This window comes from Hemiscyllium ocellatum, chromosome 12 (genome assembly GCF_020745735.1).
Source record: "Hemiscyllium ocellatum isolate sHemOce1 chromosome 12, sHemOce1.pat.X.cur, whole genome shotgun sequence".
In the NCBI taxonomy this organism is placed as follows: Eukaryota; Metazoa; Chordata; class Chondrichthyes; order Orectolobiformes; family Hemiscylliidae; genus Hemiscyllium; species Hemiscyllium ocellatum.
In genome coordinates this window covers 43522002-43538161 of record NC_083412.1, presented here as the reverse complement: position 1 = coordinate 43538161, position 16160 = coordinate 43522002, and the positions used below count along the sequence as shown (strand labels likewise).

Below are 16160 nucleotides of genomic sequence, written 5' to 3'. Positions count from 1 at the left end.
GGCCCATCTCCCCACACCAAGCTACCAGCAGGTCACTATTAAGACATGGCTATTTTTTAAACTAGAAATTAAAAAGAAAAGATATAGTTGAAAGTTAAAAAGCAGCTCCATCTGTAACGACGATCAAATTTCAGATAGAAGCACTGGCTGTGAATTTTCTTAGAACTGCTCACACTCCATGGCCAAGATTTTTTTTTAAAACAAAAGTGCAGTAAAACTGTTCCAATGAGACCTACACTTGCAAAAGATACAGGTATAATATCATGATGGACATACAAATTAGGAGACAGGAACTAGGCCGCATGTGCACTCAAGCCTGCTCTGCCATTCAATAAGATCATGGCTGATCTGATTGTGGCCTCAATTTCACTTTCCTGCCTATCCCTTATGATCTTTGACTCCCTTGTTAGTCAACAGTCTACAACCTCTGCCTCAATGCTCCCACCTCCACTGCTCTCTTAAGAGAGCATCAAAGACTCTCCACTCTCTGATAAAAGAATTTCTCATCTCAGTCTTGGGAAGACCCCTATTTATCAATTACTATTAAATGCTTTCAAATGCTTTCACAGTGGGCAGCACTATGGCTCAGTGGTCAGCACTGCTGCTTCACAGTGCCAGGGATCTGGTTCAATTCCACCCTCAGGCATGGAGTTAGCGCATTCTCTCAGTGTCTGTGTGAGTTTCTACCAGGTGCTCTTGATAGGTGGTTAGGTTAGGTGGATCAGCCACACTAAATTGCCCATAGTGTCCAGGGATCGGCAGGCTAAGTGGATTAGCCAGGGGAAATGCAGGGTTACAGGAATAGGGTTGGGGGTTTTGGTCTGGGTGGGATGTTCCTCAGAATGTTAGTGTAGACTCAATGGGCCGAATGGCCTGCTTTCTCACCGTAGGGATTCTATGATTCTACAAAATGCCAATAGGCTGAGGAGGAGCTACCTGCTGTTTTCATCAACTGAAATACTCTCAGTACAGGATGCAGGGAATTCCATAAACTAACTGCTCAATACACACCAGGATCTTTACTGAGGACAAGGGTCCCAAAAGGCAAGCTAATTATTACTGATTCTTTTCTACATGGAGTCTTTGCCCTGCTGCACTTCAGATCTTGCAGGTGGGAATCAACAACAAAGAATGTAGCTGCAAGCCCTGCAATGGACAGACCTGTATTCAGTCTATTTTAATAGCCTGCACTGGAAAACTGCAACAGACCTGGACAAGGATCTAATGTCACATTGAAATCAATAATACTCCTCTAAAATGCTTGGGAATGTTTTATTATGCCTGGCACAATTATGGATATCACTGCAGATTTCAAGAACCCTGTTCATGAGAATGTGCATAAGAGCAAAAGAAATAATTTATGTAGATGGTCAGGACACATGTAACGTAACTGTCTGTATCAGTTCACATTTGGGCCCTGTCTCTGTTTGTGTGAATGTATGTTGCCTCCACTCATTTTTGCAGGCGTTGTATTCCATAGAGTTATCTCATTACCCACCACAGTTCAGTACGTGTGTTTTTTTTCACAAGATAAACAAAAAAAAGCTTGCATTTTCTCAATAATTAATAGTCATAAAGTCATAGATATGTACAGCACGGAAACAGATCCTTCGGTCCAACCTGTCCATGCTGACCAGATATCCCAACCCAATCTAGTCCTACCTTCCAGAATCCAGCCCATATCCATCCAAACCCTTCCTATTCATATACCCAGCCAAATGCCTTTTAAATGTTGCAATTGTATCAGCCTCCACCACTTCCTCTAGCAGCTCATTCCATACATGTACCACCCTCTCCATGAGAAAGTAGCCCTTTAGGTTTCTTTTATATCTTTCCCCTCTCACCCTAAACCTATGCCCTCTAGTTCTGGACTCCCCGACCCCAGGGAAAAGACTTTGTCTATTTACCCTATCCATGCCCCTCATAAGTTTGTAAACCTCTATATGGTCACCCCTCAGCCTCCGACACTCCAAGGAAAACAGCCTCAACCTGGTCAGCCTCTCCCTATAGTTCAAATCCTCCAACCCAGGCAACATCCTTGTAAATCTTTTCTGAACCCTTTCAAGTTTCACAACATCTTTCCGATAGGAAGGAGACCAGAATTACACGCAATATTCCAACAGCGGCCTAACCAATGTCCTGTACAGCCGCAACATGCTGTCCCAACAACTGTACTCAATACTCTGACCAACAAAAGAAAACATACCAAATGCCTTCTTCACAATCCTATCTACCACTTTCAAGGAGCTATGAATCTGCACTCCAAGGTCTCTTTGTTCAGCAACACTCCCTAGGACCTTACCATTAAGTGTATTAGTCCTGCTAAGAGTTGCTTTCCCAAAATGCAGCACCTCGCATTTATCTGAATTTAGTTGATCAAATAAAAGCTAGATTTTAGAAACTATATTGTTAGTTGATCAAATCCTCCATTTTTGAGTGCCTTCTCTGGATCTTCAAGTAAGTTATAGCAGATGAGCAAACAAAATCCTGTGGAACTGTATTATCTTCCCAAAAGGTCAAAAGAATTTCAACATACAAGTCAATAGCTGATAACCTACCAGCACCCCTAAGGACTTCAATTTTGTGACATTGTGTTGAAACAACATTTTGAGAGAAGGGTGAGGGGGAAATGGCTTCCTATTACTTGGTTAAATGCTTCTACCATTGCTCCACTATGTCCGTCACCCCTGAGAAACTTCAGAGTGTACATACACTAAGACATATCCCTCAAAAGAATGATCATCGAGCACACTTCAAACATGCAAACAATACATTTCTTGGACTGAGAAAGTGAGGAAAAGCATTAAGCATTCCAGTTTATAATCCAGAAAAGATTTCCAAACAGGAAAATTTGTAGATCTAAACCCAAGTTTTGCCAGAGCAGGGAAATTAGAGGAAGAAATGGGAAAAACAGGGAAGGAGATTTACACCCATCAGTCATTGAATAAACCACATCATTTATCTTATAATCTTATATTCCTTCAAAAGCATTCAATACAGAGTCACAAAGTTAAGAATTTTCCCAATTTTAATTACCTTTTCCTTATCTATAACATCGTATATAGGAAGTGAATGAGTCTTTGTGACACGAATTTCTTCAGTGTCTGAATGGAAAATGTCATTCAGAACTTAATTTGCTCCTCTTCAAGGTTCTATTGTAATGAAGTAGTAGCAGGTTGACTTTCATCACCGTGGCCTCATATTTGTTCAAATCCTGGCACCATGCCTAATGTGACTATGTGTCAACTCCTGTCCTCAACTGGCAATTTTTCAATCCAATGACAAGATTGACTGGATAAAGCAATGATGCATTCTCTTCAGAGTCAGCTAGCTCATTTGGCCCTCTGTTTGTTATTTATTCATTCAAGGGTTGTGTGAGAGACTTGCAAGGACATTTCACATTTCTCAAGATGATGGTGATGAGATTCTTGACCCACAGCAGTCTGTATGGTGTAGACACACACACACACACACACACACACACACACACACACAAAATGCTTTTAGGGAGGAAATTGTGAGATTCTAACCAAACTACAGTAATAGTGATTTTTTTTTTTCAAATCAGCATTACATTTGACTTGGAGGGAGAACATGATTGTGATCCCACTGAGAATGTTGCCCCTAAATGGCAGGGGGAATGGGCAGTGAAATGCTATTGAGAAAACCTTGGTGACTTGCTTCAGTGCATTTTGCAGATGAAACACAAGCCTGTCATATTATGTCAAGTACGGTAGGGAGAACACTTCAGGGAGTGCACTGGATGGCAATCAAGTTTGATGCTTTGCCCTGGAATGACATCAATTTTTTAAATGTTGTCAGAGCTGCAGTCACACAGGCAACTGAAGAGTATTTCATCATTAGCGCAGACTTGTGGATGATGGACACGCCATGGGAAGTCAAGTGGAGGAATTACTTGGTGTAGAATTCTCAGACTCTGATTCCCTTCTAACTATAGTATTAATGCTGCTAGGCCAGTATCTGGTGAATTGTCCCTTACAGGATGTTGAGGATGTGAGAATCTGATGTTGGGAATGCAATTCAGTATCATTGAAATGTGGTTTAAGATAAATTCCTGTTGGAGATGGTCACTGCCTAGCATTTATATGGTACATATACTACTCATCAATACAAACCATGATGCAGTCTCGGTTTTTGTCACACAGACACCAACTGTTTCAGTATTTGAGAAATTACAAATGGGACTAAAAACAAGGCAATCACAAGGGAACAATGCATATTTCTGACCCAATATTGGAGGGAAAGTCATTTATGAAACAGGTGATGATTGACCTTTGAACACTGCTCAGAGGAACTCCTGCAAAGATGGGCTGGGGCTGAGATTAATAGTTTTCACAACCTTAACCACTTTTCTGCCATGCTCCAAATACTGGGTGTGCCTCCAGGATGACAAAAAAAAACAGTGAGAGTGCAAATAGTTTTCCAACACTTGACTTCTAACTTGTCCTATCCAGAATCAGATATGGTCACAAGATTGCTATGTTGTTCGTCTATATTGTGATGGTTGCGTTCTTGTGCAACCCTACATTATAGAAAAATCAAGCTTTACAAACAGCACTTAAAGTGTTGGCACTGTAAATGCATTACAGCCAACACAAGTTTTAAAAGTTCATGCTTTAGAAACAGTGTACCCAATTTGTCAATCGCATTACAGTGAATTTGCCTTAACGAAACATGTGTTATAACAAAATGACCTGTATACCTCGGTGGCATCAAAAAAGTTTGAATTCACATGCATTAGGACTGCATATACCAAACTATTTTGCAAACCTGTTGTATATTTGCAAAAGAAGGAAGAAGCCTTTTGCTTTTTTTTAAAATCAACTCTCTTCTATGTTTAGGCCCAGGGGACACATGCCCACACTCCAAGATGACTCAGAACTATGTACAGCTGGCTTTGTAGTCAACTGGTTCCTGTTCCCCAGTTGCCACCTCCTCTTGCCTCTTCTCACTTCAAGTTCACCCAGAACTTGTCCGAATCATTACTGAAAATGACATATGCTGGAGGTCACAGCATTTCAGGCAGCATCCATAGTGAGACAGCAAGATAACATTTCAAGTCTAGATGACTTCTCAACAGATCATTCTCTAAAGCATCCAGGCAGCTCCTACTCGTGATTATGCATACACTACAGGGCAGAGTAAGAAAGGTCTAAGCCTTCAGAAGTGATTGAACCGAACCCTTTACCGTCGAAGAGGTAAGATGAACAACTGCTAAAATAACCTCAGACAAAATACAAATATAATGCACCATGCTGTTGCATTGCAAAGGAATTCAGAATCTTAGCAACTGAGTAGGTGGAGAAGAAAAAGCCAAATGAAAGGAGGATACCTGCTGGACACATACACCCAGCTTAAAACTTCATCTGTTCCCACATCATCAATGGCCTCTGGCTTAAATAAAAAGCACAGAAACAGGGATGGCATTAACAGTCTTGAGGTCTATCATTACTTCAGATTTCCTCATGAAAGTTACGGATAACCATCTCTTGTAAGCACAAATAAAACATATAAACAATGAATTCCAGAAGAAGAGACTGCCAGTGATTTTTTTTTACAATTTACAGACGTGTGAGTTCATTGTAATGCACCAAATATGTGGCTTCCAATAGCACTGCAGATTCTAAGACCAGAATCTAAATTTAGAAGTTATTTGAGTGACACCCATAAAGTGCATTTTACAGCAAAAGGGACATATGCCAAAAAAGTTAAAAGAAAGATGCCTCAACATGAACAAGCTGATGCTCAAGTTAAGACCATGGCTCCAGTATCTACACTACAGCCTGAAAAAAAACCTTAAAAGTTTGAACAGACTGGTCTTGGTATGCCTGGAACATACATAAGGGAGGCATCGATTAATATACAAGCCAACTGCAGTTTTTGGAAGTATGGTGTATTTATGATATGTTAGTAATGCATCATGTAAATATTCCAAAGGCCTGTCAATTTTCTACTAAATGTTTGTCTTTTAATTATTCTTGGGAGAAGGATTCTCAGATTGTGGCTCCAGGACCCTGAGAGTTCTTAATCCAGGTCTATCTAGTAGTTATCAATGGCTAACAACTGAAAAGAATTCCATTTACTGATTTTCCAGTTAATTTTTGGCCACTATTAGTCATATTCACCTTGCAACATACTAGTGAAGCTACACAAAGCCTGTAGCCCATTGCACTTCCATAATTTGTTTCAACAATTCATTATTTTTGGGAAGCTCAGGTTTTTTTAAGGTTTTGCCCTTGATTCAAAACACTGGCCTGAATGCCTGGGCTGGTTTCCACAAACAATGAAGTTACAACAGCCCTCCAAAACTACTGCAGGCAACAATATTGGCAAAGAAATGTTAATTTAAAACCTTGATTAAAGGTCATCAAGTTATGAATGAGGAGGAGAAAAACTCCGTATTGGTTGTAAGTTGTGGTTTGGTTATATGTGATCAGTTTGATTCTGTTCTCTCATGGTGAAATGTGAATTTTAAAAAATGCGAAATTTACAAGTTTAATGATGACCTTGTAAACATGGTCAATAACTATAAAAACTCATCTGGTTAAGTAATGTCCTTTGGGGAAAGAAATCTGCCATCCTATACTTGCACTGGCCTACATGTGACTCCAGATCCACAACAATATGATTGATTCCTAACTGCCCTCTAAACTAGCCTGGCAAGTCATTCAGTTGCAGCAATCACCAGAAAGTCTCAAACAAAGAAATGAAATCAGACCTACCAGCTGGCATTGGAAATGGCAACAGCAAACTCAGCCCTGTCAAACCTACAAATTCTTCTGTCCTAACATTTGGAGGCTAGTGCTAAAATTGAGACAGCACCCCACAGACTAGTCAAGCAACAGCCTGAAATTGTTATAATCGCAGAAATATACTTTACAGACAATGTTCCAGATACTACCATCATTTACTAACAGGGGTAGCAGCACCGTAGGATACAGTGAGACTCTGGACCCAAGGAAGTCTCATAGTATCAGACCAAACATGAATGAGGAAACCTTCTCATTTCCTTCCATTCAACTGATGAGTCTGTACACTGCCATGTAGGAGGCCACTCACTGGAAACCCTGGACACAGAATGAATTCTAGGTAGGGAAGACTAAGTCTATAAATATTACTATAAGAATAATACTGTTGAAAGTTAGAAAAATAAAAATATTAAAACAAAATTGAAGAGGGTATTTTATTATTGGTGGTGGCATTTCTGCCAGTTTTTGATTTAGTTTAAAAAGTTTTTTTAAAAAACAGTGAACTCCAACATTATTAGAATCTCAGAGGAGACTGATACATCATGAAGCTGATGTGACATTATTATATCCAAGTAATTGAGCCGCAGCGATTCACTGATTATCGTCCTTTCGACCCTGCATTAATTGAGTCTTATTTTGCACCATCAGGTTTAGCAACTGTTCCAAGTCAGCCCCTTGATAAGGTTATGGAGTCTTTAAATGGAGAAAATAAAATTAAATAAATCAGTGGCAGGAGGCAGAAAAATAAAGTTATTGAATTTTGGGAGGGATGCTAGTGGGTGTTATTATGTCAGTCATTACCTGTCTCCAGCTAGATTCCCGTTGTCAAGTTATTACTATTATCCTGCTAATAGGTTGGGAAGCTAGCCATTCAAAATATCCCTCTTTTTCTAAGTGGAATCAGTTGACTATAATTAAGTACCTTCATGAATGAAGAGAACAAAGATTTGCACCTCAGTAGGTGTGAAAATGAGCCACATTATTTCATGGTTAGTGCTGTAGTGAGAGTTAGGGCCAAATTTAATAGCAGATACACCAGTTGAAGAATTGTTGGAAATCCTGCACTGGCTTTCCACGGAGGCTCAATATTATCCCGTGACAATCGGCCAGTCACTAGGACAGTGTCAGACCTCCAATGAATTAAGGTCTTAATCACACAACTCCCTCTCTGACAAAACGCTGCTGCCCGACCATAGGGTGGGCAGTACCTCCAAGATGAAAATAGGATGGGATAGCAAAGATGATCCTCGACAGGAACGTGAGTGACAGTGTAGTTGTTATGGGGGAACTTTAACTTTCCAAATATTGACTGGGAATACTATAATTTAAGTACTTTTGATGAGTCAGTTTTTGTCCAATGTGTGCAGGAGGGTTTCCTGACACAGTACATAGACAGGCCAACAAGGGGTGAGGCCACATTTGATTTGGTACTGGGCAATAAACCCGGCCAGGTGTTAAATTGAGAGGTAGGTGAGCACTTTGGTGATAGTGACCACAATTCAGTTATGTTTACTTTAGTGGTGGATAGGGGCAGGCATATACCACGGGGCAAAAGCTATAGCTGAGGGAAAGTCAATTATGATGCAATTAGGCAAGATTTAGGATGCATTGGATGGGGAAGGAAACTGCAGGGCTTGGGCACAGTTGAAAGGAACAGCTACTGCGGGGTACTTGATAATTATATACCTGTCAGGCAGGGAGGAAGTTGTCAAGCACGGGAGCCATGGTTTACTAAGGAAGTTGAATCTTCTGTCAAGGGGAAGAAGGTGGCTTATGTTAGATTGAGATGTGATGACTCAATTAGGGCACTTGATATTTACAAGCTAGCTAGGAAAGATCTAGAGAGAGAGCTAAGATGAGCCAGGAGGGGACATGAGAAGTCGTTGATGAATAGGATCAAGGAAATCCCTAAGGCTTTCTATGGGTATATTAGGAATAAAAGAATGATTCGAGTAAGATAGGGCCAATCTAGCATAGTAGTGGGAAGTTGCGTGTGGAATCAGAGGAGATAGGGGAAGTGCTAAATGAATGTTTTTTTGTCTGTATTCACATGATAAAATGATAACTTGGTCGAGGAGCATATTAAGATACAGGCTACTAGACTAAGTGGAATTGAGGTGCAGAAGGTGGTGGTGTTAGCAACTCTGGAAAATGTGAAAATAGATAAGTCCCCTGGGCCGGATGGGATTTATCCTAGGGTTCTCTGGGAAGCCATGGAGGAGACTGCCATGCCTTTGGCTTTGATCTTTAAGTCATCATTATTGACAGGAACAGTGCCAGAAGACTGGAGGATAGCAATATTGTTCCCTTGTTCAAGAACGGGAGTAGAGACAACCCTGGAAATTACAGACCTGTGAGCCTTACTTCAGTTATGGGCGAAGTGTTGGAAAGGGTTATCAGAGATAGGATTTATAATCATCCAGAAAAGAATAAGTTGTTTAGGGATAGTCAACATGGTTTTGTAAAGGGTAGGTTATGGCTCACAAACCTTGCTGAGTTCTTTGAGATAGTGACCAAACAGGTGGATGGAGGTAAAGCAATTGATGTAATGTATATGGATTTCAGTAAGGCACTTGATAAGGTTCCCCATGGCAGGCTATTGCACAAAATACAGAGGCATGGGATTGACAGTAATTTAGTGGTTTGGATCAGAAATTGGCCAGCTGAAAGAAAACAGAGGGTGTAGTTGATGTGAAATATTCATTCTGGAGTTCAGTACTAGTGGGGTACCACAAGGTTCCAGTTTGGGTCCACTGTTCTTGGTCATTTATATACATTACCTGGATGAGGACATTGAAGAATGGGTTAGTAAATTTGTGGATGACCCTAAGGTTGGTCGAGTTATGGATAGTTACAAAGGATGTTGTAAGTTACAGACAGACATAGATAGGCTACAGAGCTGGACTGAGGTGTGGCAAATGGTGTTTAATGTGGAAAAGTGTGAGGTGATTCACTTTGGAAGGAGTAACAGGAATACAGAGTACTGGGCTAATGGTAAGATTCTTGGTAGTGTAGATGAGCAGAGAGATCCCAGTGTCCAGGTACATAGATCCTTAGAAATTGCGATCCAGGTTGATAGGGTTGTTAAGAAAGCATATGGTATGCTAGCTTTTATTCATAGAGGAATTGAGTTTTGGAGCCATGAGGTCATACTACAGCTGTAAAAAAACTCTGGTGCGGCCACATTTGGAGTGTTGTGTACAGTTCTGATCACCACATTATAGGAAGGATGGGGTTCAGAGGAGATTTACTAGGATGTTGCCTGATATGAAGGGAAGGTCTTACAAGGATAGGCTGAGGGACTGGAGGCTGTTTTTGTCACAGAGAAGAATGTTGAGAGGTGACTTAATTGAGACATAGAAGATAATCAGAGGGTTAGATAGGTTGGACAGTGAGAGACTTTTTCCTCAGATGGCAATGGCTAGCACGAGGGAACATAGATGTAAATTGAGGGGTGATAGATATAGGACAGATATCAGAGGTAGTTTCTTTACTCAGAGTAGGAGGGGCATGGGACACCCTGTCTGCAAGAGCAGTAAACTCGCCAACTTTAATGGTATTTAAATGGTCATTGGATAGGCATATGGACAAGAATGTAGTAGTGTAAGTTAGATGGGCATCAGATTGGTTCCACAGGTTGGCGCGACATCGAGGGCCAAAGGACTTGTACTGCGCTGTAATGTTCTATGTTGTATGAGAGACCACCATCAATTTTGCACTGAGTTTCTGTTGAGGATTAGTACTTGTTCCCCTGCAGATGTCAGCAGGATGGAAAAAGGACAATTGGCAGCAAGGAAGAGGAGATAATGGATTGCTTTATCCCGACACCGTCCCAACACCAGATCCTTCAAATTGGACACAAAGTACCTTTGAACGAAGGTACTCCTAGTAAGTCACAGGCAAGTTTGTTTGGTGCCGATGTTGAATGGAGTGACCCTGTGTAATGCAGGTTGAATAAGAGTAATGTACATCGTATCATCTATCATCATTTCCGCCACCTCCAAACGGACCCCACCACCAGAGATATATTTCCCTCCCCTCCTCTATCAGCGTTCTGAAAAGAGCACTCCCTCCGTGACTCCCTCATCAGGTCCACACCCCCCACCAACCCAACAACCATTCCCGGCATCTTCCCCTTCCCCTGCAACCGCAAGAAATGCAAAACTTGCGCCCACACCTCCCTCCTTACTTCCCTCCAAGGCCCCAAGGGATCCTTCCATATCCGCCACAAATTCACCTGCACCTCCACACACATCATTTAATGCATCTGCTGCACCCGAAGTGGCCTCCTCTACATTGGGGAGACAGGCCGCCTATTTGCGGAACGTTTCAGAGAACACCTCTGGGACACTCGGACCAACCAACCCAACCACCCCGTGGCTCAACACTTCAACTCCCCCTCCCACTCCACCAAGGACATGCAGGTCCTTGGACTCCTCCATCGCCAGACCATAGCAACACGACGGCTGGAGGAAAAGCGCTCATCTTCCGCCTAGGAACCCTCCAACCACAAGGGATGAGCTCAGATTTCTCCAGTTTCCTCATTTCCCCTCCCCCCACCTTGTCTCAGTCAAATCCCTCGAACTCAGCACCGCCTTCCTAACCTGCAATCTTCTTCCGCCCCCACCCCCACTCCAGTCTATCACCCTCACCTTGACCTCCTTCCACCTATCGCATTTCCAACGCCCTTCCCCCACGTCCCTCCTCCCTACCTTTTATCTTAGCCTGCTTGGCACACTCTCCTCATTCCTGAAGAAGGGCTCATGCCCGAAACGTTGATTCTCCTGCTCTTTGGATGCTGCCTGACCTGCTGCGCTTTTCCAGCAACATATTTTCAGCTCTGAATAAGCCTAATATCAATTCCGTCCAGGTTACCCACAAGCCTTTGCATCATGACTCGAGGAGGCAGGAAGAAATGGGTTCTGCAGCTCACATCCTCCCACCCAATTTCATTCCTCAGCCTTGCTCCCCCAGCTTGGCCTCTGGGCCCTGAAGTGTCATGTATAAAAACAAAAACAACAACAACAACCTCTTCAAGGAAATGGTTACAAATGGTCATCAACATTGGAAATATTGCATATGTAATTATGCAACTTATATTCAACAACATGAAAGATAATAATTAAAACACACCTTACAATATTAATGAGAACATGCTAACATATCAGGATGAAATTTCTGCTTTAATAAAGTCATTAATCCAGATTTTTAAAGCAGTTATCAGAAAATAACATCTGAAAGGGTGAATAAAAATCTTGCAATTGTATTAAAGGCACACATTTGCGAGCTACTAGCTGTGTGTTTACTCACAACACAATAAAAATTGCATGTTGCCAGTTCCCAGGAAGGGAGGACTCAGAGACTATAAACAATACGGAATTGATTGTAAAGCCATGGGAAGATAATGTGGGATTACCCTACCGTTTGCGCTCTTGCCAATTTGTCTGTAAAATAGCAAAGTGATAATGTTCACAGGTTCAAAAAGAAAGGGGTTACATATTTGTTGAACATCTGCACTCTCAAATATGTCATTGGATGGTGAAAGACAATCAATGTGCACAAGCCAGATATTAATAATGTTAAGACAAATTGTAGCCGGTAGGAAAATTAGATTTGACAATATGGACATGACTTCACACTAATTGTATATTACAATTAGATCGGCATAGCCATGCTCTGATTGGTTAGTTGTACTCACATGCTATGAATGATGCAAACCTAATTGATTGTAGTGATTGGATTTAGATAATGGTACACCTTTAAATTGACGTGGGTTAATCTCTTGTAACTGAATCCAAGAATAAAACTGTCACTAACCCTTTCTTCTGGGCGTCCAGTGTGTCATAGGGCCCTTGCAAAAGTTTACAATAAAGGCCTTTTTAGACACACTGAAGATCCCCATCTGGTCACTCTTGGCTGATAAGGGTCAGGAGAGCTAAGCAGCTATCAGACCCCTGCAACATCCAACTGCATTAATATGTGAAACCACTGGATCACTGGAGCTTACTTCGCAGAAATAGTCCATTCAACTTATCAAAGACAATTGCAACGCCCTATTCTCTTTTGCCATGATTCTCTGCTTCAAGTGTTTAGTCAGCTTTCTCTTACTAGATATAATTCCCTTTGTCTCAACTCTCCCTATGACGAAGCTTTACATGGTCCTGTTACATCAAAGAACTTTCTCCCATCCTTCCTTCTCTCACTCTTGTATCCTATATCCATGGCTTCATAGCAAAAAGCTTATTAAGTTTAGTCCAACCATCCATACTCAATGTTTTAAATACATTCTCCAACTTTCAGTTGATAACATCATCAAAAAACGACATCACTTTTTAAACAGCATTGCCTTTGCCAAGGCCATTGTGGCTGTCCTTGATTAACCCCTATATTTTAAAATGTTTGCTAATTTTATCTACACTTGCCATATTACATGGAACACTAGCAGCACAGTGATTTACATCACAAGGATGCTATGCATTCATTCAGCGTGGCTGCATTTCACCTGTGGTGCATCAGAATTAAAATTATACTGGTCTATCAAACTTTTTTTTCTTCCTAAACTAACTATTCCTTGAACACAATTTAGGTGATTATGGTAGGGATTTTAACTTTCCAAACATAGCCTGGGACTGCCATAGTGTTATGGATTGAATGGAGAGGAATTTCTTATGTACAAGAAAATTTTCTGATTCAGTATGTGGATGTACTCAGAAAAGGAGCAAAGCTTGACTTACTCATGGGAACTAAGGCAGGGCAGGTGACAGAGGGGTCAATGACCATAATTCTATTCGTTTTAAAATAGTGATGGAAAAGGATAGACTGGATCTAAAAGTTCAAGTTCTCAATTGGAGGATGACCAATTTTGACAGTTATTAGGCAAGACCTTTCAAAAGTTGATTGGGAGCAGATATTCACAGGTAAAGGGACGGCTGGAAAATGGGAAGCCTTCAGAAATGAAATAACAAGAGTCTCGAGACTGTATGTTCCTGTGAGGGTGCTGCTTGGAGGGAATGCTGGGTGAGGGGAGAAACTGAAGTTTTGGTCAGGAATACGAAGGAAGCATTTGTCAGGTACAGACAGCAGAGATGGAGTGATTCCCTAGAAGATTATAAAGGCAGTAGGAGTATACTTAAGAAGGAAATCAGGAGGGCAACAAGGGGGACTTGAGATAACTTTGGCAAATAGAGTTAAGAATAATTCAAAAGGATTCTATAAATACTTTAAGGACAAAGCAGTAACCATGGAGAGAATACATGAATAGAATAGAAAATCTTTTATTGTCACGTGTATTCAATATAAAATGCAGTGAAAAGTGTGAACCATCGCTCTATAGAGGCACCATTCACATTAACTTATAACAAAATAACAGAGATAATTTAAAGAGAGTCCAGCTTTTCCTGCTACAGTAAGTTGCTGCCAGAGTCCTGCTCAGGCTTTCCAGCCCACATCATGCTGCCAAGTGTCCTGCTGATAGGCTCTCTTAAAGATCAGCAAGGCTGCCTGTGTGTGGAACTGCAGGAGATGGCGGAGATACTAAATGAGTCTTTTGCATCAGTGTTTACTATGGAGAAGGACATGGAAGATAGAGAACATGGGAAATAAATAGCAACATCTTGAAAATGCCCATGTTACAGAGGAGGTGGTGCTGGATGTTTAAAACACATTAAGGTGAATAAATCCCTGGGACCTGATCAGATGTACCTTAGAACTCTATGGGAAGCTAGGGAAGTGATTGTTGGGCCTGTTGTTGAGATATTTGTATCATCAATAGTCACAGGCGAGATGCTAGTAGACTGGAGGTTGGCTAATGTGGTGCCACTATTTAAGAAAGGTGGTAAGGAAAATCCAGAGAACTTTAGACTGGTGAGCCTGACATCGATGGTGGGCAAGTTGTTGGAGGGAATCCTGAGGGACAGGTTTTACATGTATTTGGAAAGGCAAGGACTGATTAAGGATAGTTAACATGGCTTTGGTGTGTAGGAAATCATGAATCACTAACTTGATTGAGTTTCTGGAAGTAGTAATGAAGAGGATTGATGAGGGCAGAGCAATGGACGTGATCTATATGGGTTTCAGGAAGGCAGTCGAGAAGGTTCCTCATGGTAGACTATTTAGCAAGGTTAGATCACATGGAATACAGGGAGAAGTAGCCATTGGATACATAATTGGCTTGAAAGCAGAAGACAGAGTGGTGGTGAAGGATTATTTTTCTGACTGGAGGCCTGTGACCAGTGGTGTGCCAAAAGGATTGGTGCTGGGTCCATTGCTTTTCATCATTTATATAAATGATTTGAATGCGAAACCAAAATCAGAGGTGTAGTGTACAGCGAAGAAGGTTACCTTAGAGTACAATGGGACTTTGATCAGATGGGCCAATGGGTCGAGGAGTGACAGATATCACATTTTGATTAATGTGAGAAACTGCACTTTGGAAAAGCAAATCAGAGCAGAATTTATACACTTAATAGTAAGTTTCTGAAGAATGTTACTGAGCACGAGAGACCTTGAAGTGCAGATGCATATTTCCTCAAAAGTGGAATCGTAAATAGAAAGGATAATGAAGAAGACATTTGATGTGCTTGCTTTTATTGGTCAGTGCATTGAGTATAGGAATTGGGAGGTCATGCTGTGGCTGTACATTCACTTTTGGAATACTGTGTGCAATTCTGGTCTCCCTGCAATTGGAAGGATGTTGCGAAAGAAAGTTCAGAACAGATTATCAATGATATTGCCATGGTTGGAGGGTTTGAGCTATAGGGAGAGGCTAAATAGGTTGGGGCTATTTTCCCTGGAGCATCCAAGGCTGAGGGGTGACCTTATAGAGGTTTATAAAATCATGAGAGACATAGATAGGATGAACAGACAAGGTATTTTCTCTGGAGTAGGGGAATCCAAAGGTTTAAGGTGAGAGGGGAAAGTTTTACAAGGATCTGAAGGGACAACATTTTCACACAGAGGGTGTTGCATGTATGGAATGCGCTGTCAGAGGAAGTGGTAGAAACTGGTAAAATTACATTTAAAAGGCATCTGGATGGGTGTATGAATAGGAAGGGTTCAGAGAGATGTGGACCAAATATTGGCAAGTGGGACTAGATTAATTTAGGATATCTGGTCAGCATGGACTGAAGGGTTTGTTTCCATGCTGTACATTGCTATGACTCTAAATTAAGATATTTAGACAGGGAAAGAGATAAATAGGCAATTAGAATAACTATTAATATAGGAGACCAAATATTCTATGCAGCATTATGGCTTCAGGCAGCCAGCACCATAAAAATGTCAAACAATGAAACAAGGCAGTTGAATAATATAGATTGTAACACATTAGATTAATATCATACAATTTCACCAGATTTTCTTTGAGAGAAAATTTCAAGCAGTTTCACGCTT

General features: G+C 41.1%; 1 protein-coding gene across 1 annotated transcript in view; it reads right to left on the bottom strand.

Annotated features, from left to right (window-relative positions):
- Positions 1–16160, bottom strand: part of igsf11 (immunoglobulin superfamily member 11) — a 180105-nt gene that overhangs the window by 15961 nt on the left and 147984 nt on the right. The window lies entirely within an intron of this gene.